An 8,545-nucleotide genomic window follows, 5' to 3' on the forward strand; every position below is an offset into this window, starting at 1 on the left:
ACCATCTTAAACCATTTGTATGCTACTCATTGTCTATAAACCGGATGCTTTCGTCATCATTAGCAACATTATTTTTAAATATAAAACACTGGCAGTTTTTGACCACCTAAACGGGGTATCTGTTATTCTAGAAACAATAATAATGCTAATGTTCAAAATGGCTGATATATCGAGAAATTATAACACTAATTCAGTCCTCCGATGAGTTTTAACATAACTTTATAAACACGCTGATCAACACCCTACTCTGGTGTTACATTTAGCCTACTTTGGTGGGATGTGAATCTAGACCTGCATGAAGTCATGTGAGGTCCATAAAAATAATTGCCTCCTGAGAGAGTTGAACTCTCGACCCCTGGTTTACGAGACCAGTGCTCTAACCACTGAGCTAAGGAGGCGATGTAAGGAATGTTTTGAAGTTTAGCTCCAGTTTCTGTGACGGCTTATCGAAATTACACACTTCATCTCTATTGTGTAACATTTTCTATCGCTGATAGGTAGAGGATGCGATTTTTCCCTTTATCGTCCTACGCCATATCTCACTATGAGGCCTACCAAACATATTTTATATCCATTTAATTCCCAAGATTTACTGTTTTCTTTGTGCGGCTACTCATTTCTTGGGAAGGTTTTCGGATGAAAAAGTGAATAAAAGGCGCTACTTCGCACTCATTAGGCCGCACCTTGAAAATGCAGTCTCATAGAATGCGATCATATGGGATCCGGCGCTGAATAATTTAATCCATACACTTAATGAAACCCTAAATAAATCTACTCGATTCGTCGAAAAATGCTTGAAGTGGACAAAGAGCGTTAAACAGCTTTTGCACGAATTAGGGTGGGAGTCGCTAGAGACTCGGAGGCTAATTACTTGGCTTAAATTGCTTGTGTTATTGAGAACAAATATATCGTTCAGAGCGACACCAAGAACATAATCTCAGGATCTCAGTGTATGTAGGCCCAATCTAACGATCTGATCGTTGGATTATTCTTCCTCATAGAATAATCCTCCAAGGTTGTTAGAATATTAATAGCTTTGCCTGGTTTCGCTGATGGTAGGACCCGCCCGCCTTTGTGACGGTGCGGGATTCCTCGTGCCTTCCATTCCTTCCCTATCCACTACCAGGAGGCGTCGTCGGGCTCCTATCGCGGTGGCGCCTCCTTCCTTTCTCCTTCGCGTCCTCCCCCCTTCTGGGTGCAGAGGTGAAAAGCTCGCGCTTATAGACCCTGCCCCAGGAGTGTAACCTGCGAGCCCGCCCTGGAGTCTCGTTTCCACTGTATGTAGGCCCAGTTATTTCTTATTATTTGTATTAGATAGTGAGAAAATAGTTATAATCCAGTAGATTCTATTCATCTGACAGAAACGATAAAATAAGAGAGATATTTTGTCGTACGGCTAGGTTTAAGAATCCGTTTTACCTATAAAGGATTCTGGAGTCTCGACAGTGTTGGTATCGAAACTAGTCTCCTCATTAAATTGTTATATTAAAGGGGAAAATTGAAATTCATTTTATAGTACATGATGGAATATTTCCACCACATCAACCTAAGTACCTTACCTAATATACATGCTGTATGCTAATATCTAGCACAATCCTCTCACAACCCTCTCATAACTTTTACGAAATATTCACACACTGGTTAACGGCTGGCGTCCCAGCAAATATGCCTAACGCCTGCTGAGTGGGCTTGCGATAGTATACATACTTGCTAACTCTATGTATATGGTGCTGTAAATCCCATACCCAGCAAATCTTTCCGGTGGTGGTCCATACTGTTGAAATTAATCGTAATGCCGTGATTAAACGTAATTTTCGTTAAACTTAATGCTTAACTTTGCATAAAACAAGTGACTTTGTACGCAGTCACGCGCAATATTATATACACCAAGGATAATGTTCACCATAAAAAACTATTTGGTTTAATCGAGATTCGGACCAGGATCTCCCGATTACCGGCCTGGTATGTTAGAATATTACACCATCAACCTATCTTTTAAGAGCGAACTTCAGGATGGGTTTTACGGAACAAGCTTTTGACGCCAAAAGTCCACTCTGTGGTACCTGAGATGGAAGTCGTGCTTATTGAGCCACTGTGGGAGAAATAAACTACTTTGTCGCTGACATCCAAGTGAGAGATTCGGGTTCGAATCCCGGTTAAGTCAAATATTTTTTCAGTGCGACCTTTAGCCCTGGTATATATAATACTCAACTGTTCTTAATCACTTTTTTATGACCCTGAAATCTGAAGTTCGGCAAAATATGTGTTAAGAAAGAGTTTGGATGAGTATGGTAAAAAAGTTAGGAAAACCTGTTGTGGTCTTCAGATTGATATTGACGCGGTTAAACTGTTATGTTCCCCTGAATCGCCAATTCGTGCAATTCAGTTCTGAATTATATCCCGTGAACTTGTTCTGGGTCATGGGGGAAGAGGATATGGGCCTTTGTTTCGGCCGGGATAAAAGCGTGAGTTGCCTAAGGCGGCGACTGCGCTCCGAAAAATAACATGAGACCATTTCTTCGTGGTTCGAACGTTGTTTGTATTTTTTCTTCTTTCCTGCCATGCGAGGGAATGGACAGATACGGTGGTCTCTTAGGTTAGTTTATCGTGTCGTTATGAACTCACAAACCTTATTTTTTTATTAAATCACTATCTATAAAGGTAGGTTTCCATGAAGTCCTTCGAAAAACATTTTGACTTTCTCTCCTCCCTTCATTGACTTCCTTCTTCAATTCATAATGAAGCCTACTCCCTTTCATTCTATCTAAAAATTCTACTTTATTCCTTCCTCTCCCCCGTTTACTCAACATTCTACCCTCTAACACTGTTTTCAACGTCTTCTCTCCGTTTAGTAGTCGCTCTACCCATGTCTTCTGTCTCCTCCGTATCTCATCCTTGTAAAATCTATTTTATTTAATGCGTAAGGATGAGTTTACCTCGAACAAATACGTAAACAGCACAATGCGCTCATAACCTTTTCTCCGACATGTGTCTTTTGGGTTAATTTCAAAACTTTTCGATAAAACTGCCAAATGTATATTTACCAAAATTAGACTTAATAAACTTAACTGCTTGTAATTCACTCGCCAGAATATTCATGTTATGCTATATCAATAAATGCATCACAGATTAAATAAATTAAATGCTATCGGAAAATACAAACTGCGAGAAATGTGAATGATCACGAAATATTATATCGCTCTCCTTCTCAATTTTTTCCTAGCGGTTACAAAAAACAGTAATTTACCGCTACGGCGATATTCTTATTAAGTGATTAATATAGAATGGCAATTTCACTAATACCAATTAAATTCGCAGTCTTGATCAGGTTTCTCAATTTTATAGTATTAGCGTGCGGGTAAACATTATTTCGATAGGAAATTTTCACCCAACAATTGCTGCTCATTATAAAGAAATGCTCATTGCCCATCGCGGCAAAGCAATCAAAATCGTTTACATTCACCCAATGAGCTTTTTCACGCTGGCGAGGGGAAGATGGTTGGGGAATTGAGATACCTATACTGTCCATTTAAACCCGAGGAATGGCAATTTTTCCTCGTACCCTGACGCATAGCAGTTTTTTTTTAGTAATTCCAGCTGTGCAACCAGCGCTCGGTGCTAGGTCGTAGTAGTTTTTAATGCATCAAAAAAACTACCAGATTACACAAATATTTCCGCGTCGAATATACTCACACCCATGAAAAGTTTGAATTACCCTAACGAGAATGTGGGATATCTAGGCCTTATGCGCAGAAACTGATGAGCGCTATTGTATATTTTTCCTCTGAGCTTTCAGGTTTGGTGTTAACCCATAATATCCAAATGTTGCTTTTAAGTAGGTAATATCAGAAATTTACGAATTTTCAGCTCCATTCACGAAAGATTTAAACTACGTATTCTTTTGTGCTTTCAAGTTTAATGTCAAAATATGAAGCTGCCGTAATAATTGTGGATGAGTAGAAAATTTTCTCTTTTTTTTTAAATGAGAAGTCTTGGAATTTAATTTCTCCCGGAAGCAGCTCTGAGTTAGAAAGGGTTGAATATCCTTGCTCACTCGCAGAACAAGGAAACTGGAACGTTCAAATAATGAATTTTATAAAAAAATATTGTCTGGAATTCTCAATTTTAATCCTATTCAATCCAATTCTGTCCTCTCTTGGAGCGTTTGCATAACTCTCGATGCCAAATGGACCGGGTCATGTTGAATAAGCAAATGTCAAGAGGTATGGTCAGCCATTTCCTTGCCAGCTTTTTCGGGAACGGTGAGGGTAATGTCCGCCAATAGAATCTCCAGACTTGCGGGCAAACAAAGGGGACGATTTCTCATAAATATGGATCACTTCAAGCCACCCCGCCCTGCGTCCTTTCTCACGGGGTATCTCGAAATTCGGACTGACCACGCGAGCACAAAAGGAATTTAGGGAGCTTCTGATTTCAGGAACGGCGGGAAAATGTCGTTTCCTTGTGGGTTTTCGTTTCAACTGGTATCCCTATCCACGAATATGACAAAAGAGGATCCTCAAGTCGGCCTCTAAATATGTCATACACGGCGCATTTCTATGTGTTTACAAAAGTCGCCACTCGCGTCGCTGACGGACAAAGTGATCCAAGTTTTATGGGGAAATAAGGTATGATGAACGGTTTTAACCGAAATTTCTATAAATTTTGATGCGATCTATCAAATCATAAAGGCTCAATGCTATTCCAAAATGCAATTACAAAAATTTTAGTGCAAACTTTTTTCATCACTATTCCACTTTAATGTTGACTCGTACAACTGGTTTCGACGCATCTTTGGGTACTGCTCATAGTTCATGTTTGTGGGAGTTTTTATACCTGGCGTTAGCAAAAACAGTTTAAGGGTGGGCAAGGTGGGGATTAAATGCAATAAGGATATCCGGGAATGGGTTTGGTATTCAATGTCATTCATCGGTCTTTCTCATGGCTGCGTTGGAATTAGTTCTACGAATCGACATCAAAGTGCACTTATTCTACAGACTTTGCATATTTCATTTTCACTCATTCATGGAATTAATTACTTTAGTTACATCCATTTCAATCACATAATAATTTTACGAACGCCAAAATGTAAAACGGATGGATTTAGAATATTTTTTTCCGCGATCAATAAGACTATAGGTAACGGCAGTGTAAGGACTTAGAGATGGATTAGTAGACTGGCAATGTAGCTTACTAACTTATGTATTCCGTAATGTATGTTTATGAAATTTCCAAGTATGTTTTTGCGTTCAACACAACATGTTTTGCATGTTCTAGCTTCATAGGAAATTGCCTTCATGAGTAGTTGGCAAGTTTAGACTTTACAAGAATGTGGAAGAATAATTTGTTAGTATGCGTAATATTTTTATGACCGAGTGGTGTGAATGTGGGAGTTCTCTTGAGGTCGCTATACATGGTGGATGATCATGCTGAATGATCATGCGAATGAAATCATTCGCCGTGTATGACGGAAAAATTCGCGAATGAATCGTCATGCGCATGATTATTCAATTAAAATTAGAACATATGATATTATGCTCGCATGATCCCGTGAATGATGGCATGATCATTCACCGTCTATGGCGGCCTTTATATGCTGCATGCCGGTGATTGTTCACCCCCTGCCAAATACTATATAGTTGGCTCGCTGGGTATTATGTAGATGTAGAATTACAGGGATTAACTTACTCAAATAAATTCGTACGGTAAAAACTGATATTTGTTTGCATTGAAGGGCCATTAACCATCAATGCAACTGTATAATCGTATGGCCCGAGGTGTAACTTAATTCTGAAATCCCCGCCAGCACTGGAGTTAGGAATAACGTGGTGCAGCAGCGAGATGATTTTTGTTGTCATTCCGCGAAGGAAGGGTTGGATAAAGTTCCTCTAGCATTTTCTTTTCTCAACCCAACAAATCTTTTCTTGGCCGATCCAAGCTTATTGGATGAATCATTTTTTCGTTTCTGATCAATTTTTTTTAAGAGTATTATTTTTTTGATCCGGCCTCGCCTTTCTCTCAGGATTGCCCCTAGGGGAGGGGAAGGGGCTGGAAGGTTTGAGATTGGGGCTCTGGCTATTGCCGCCGACGACGTGACTGGGCGTTAACACAAAAGACACGAAAATCAAGTGAGATGGAGGCAGGGAATGAAAGAAGGAGATGATGTTCGACACGTTGACCTCTCGCGAACCGGTGAGATGGATTGTTCACAGATTTTTTAACCACGAATCAGCGCTCACCCTCACAGTCATGTTTTTATTTTACTATTTTGGCATCATTTTTTTCCGAGCATATCCGTCTTTTTCATGTGATCGATCTAGTTTGGGTGTTACCTGATTCCTTTCTTGAGAAGTCACCACGCTAATCCAGCCAATATATTTGATTCAAAATGACGCGTCTGATGTAGCCTTGCTTACTCGTCGTAGTTGACCGCTTTAGCAATAGAATGTTTTAAGGCCTATTCAGTCAATACATTAACACATACGAGTTATTGTATGAACGATTTTTGTGGTCATGCGCATATTCATGAATCACTTTAGAAGAGGTTATATGTCATCTGTTCATGCATTCGCACAAGTTGGTTGGTTACACGGCGCATTTTAGTGTTCATTCTCGCGTTCATAAATTTAGGCATTAACTTGCACGAGCTAATTTACCGTGTAAACAGGCCCGTATTACAATCCATTCGTACGTATGAAAACTGGCTACGAAGCTATGTGCAGAGATTACGTATTAATGGGGGTCTGAGGTCATGAAATTTAGTGGCACTCCTGGGACACTTCTGTGTTGATAATAGTGGTTAAATATCGTTTTTAAGCTTCATCACTACTTCTACGTGTAAGCCAGGCTTTAGACGGAAAATTGCTCTGTCCTTCAGCTCAGGGATGGCTGCTATAGGTAAGAGTAGATGGTAGGGTTCGACTGGGAGGTCAAAATATACCCTAAACCGTCAATTTATTTTTTTAACTCTTTTTCTTAACTTTCTTTGTCTGTATGACTGATTCACCGTTGGAATCTTTTGACTTTAATCCACTTCCCATTATCTGATAGCTTTGACATTTTACTCACTTGCTTGCTTCTGATGACATTTCAATATTCAATAATCAAACATTTGAAATTTTGTTCAATTGTACTCTAATTATGCTAATAAATAAATTCCCTTTGGAAGAATATTTTCAAATTTTCTCGCAGATGGCATTATTTATATTTTTTAGGTAGAAATTTCTTTACCGACTTTGGTTTAATCGATTACATGTTTCAACAGTAAAAATTTTAAAATATAGTAAAAAATGAGAAAGATAAACAAAACGTGTTTTTTTCAAAAACAAAATTAAATGCACTAAAGAGGAAAAAAATCGTCTAAAGTCTCCAGCTGAAGATTCGGTACTGGAGTATTCACCTTCCTATTCTACTGTTATGGTACTCCCATGCATGTAGAAAGTGTTGTAAAATTGTGTTTGTTTGGTAGAAAGAAAATTCAATGAGAAAGAAATGCGTAATTTAGAAAAAAAATGTAGTCATGGTTGATAGACGATTATAGAAGGTCTTAAGGCCGTTTTACACGGTACACGGAATTGCGCAACCTGACGTACGTGCGAAGGCGCAATCAAAATTGCGTCGTGTAAAGCGGTGAATTGCTAGAACACATGCGAGAATGGGTGGACGTGTGATGGCAAAATAGCCCCTGTTCTGATTTCGTTCATGCATTCGCGCAATTCCTCGCCATTTTAGAAATTAATGCAGCCCTAACCTGCGCAATTCCGTGCCCCGTGTAAAACGGCCTTTACATGAAATGTGTATTACGATTGTCCAATTTCTCAAAGGCGTGATTTTAAAGTTTTTGTCAATCCGTCTTCAATTTCTTCATTTTTAGCGTCTAGTCGGATTTTGGCAAAGAAAGAGGAAAATATAATATTTCGAGTGGTGTATCATTTTTAATACGGAAGATTGGTTTCATGTCCGACGTTTTGGGAAGCCAACTTGTTTACGGTCTTTGAGGATTAGCAGTGAATCTCTCTCTTCATCTCTGTAGAGGATCGTACGTTAATTACTGAATCGTGGGACGTGTATCCCATCACCCGGAAGATAGTGAAGCCTTTGTACGCAGCATCCATCGGAAAACTCTGAAAGCTTTCTTTAAAGTTTTTTATTGTTTACTTCGATTGCTCGAAAATTCATTGTTTTTCATTTTATGCTATTCCTGAAAACCTAGTTACAGGAATTAAGAAAACCAGCGTATAATTTGTAATGTTTTATCAAGTTTCATGCAAACAAATACCCTTAGATTATTTCCGTCGAAAGTTAAGGTACTGAGAAAAATTCTCTAGCACGAAAATCGTTGATTGGGCATTCCAACCATTAGATACCTTTGGGAATTTAATGAGTGTTGGTATTTACCAATGGAGGTACTCTGCGGTTAAAAGCTAGGCGGATCATAGCAGCATTGGTCTAATTTTCCTCTAATTACCTACAAGGCACCGACTCTACTAGTGGCAATTTGCTGTTAACGACTTTGATTAATCACTGCGTACGAAGTAATGAAATT

General features: G+C 39.0%; 1 non-coding gene across 1 annotated transcript; it reads right to left on the reverse strand.

The window, feature by feature from the left end:
• Positions 1-325: 325 nt before the first annotated feature.
• Positions 326-398, reverse strand: Trnat-cgu. The gene has a single exon. It is a non-coding gene; the product is annotated as a tRNA-Thr (tRNA).
• Between the last annotated feature and the right edge of the window lie 8,147 nt (positions 399-8,545).

This window comes from Ischnura elegans, chromosome 11 (genome assembly GCF_921293095.1).
Source record: "Ischnura elegans chromosome 11, ioIscEleg1.1, whole genome shotgun sequence".
Lineage (NCBI taxonomy): Eukaryota > Metazoa > Arthropoda > Insecta > Odonata > Coenagrionidae > Ischnura > Ischnura elegans.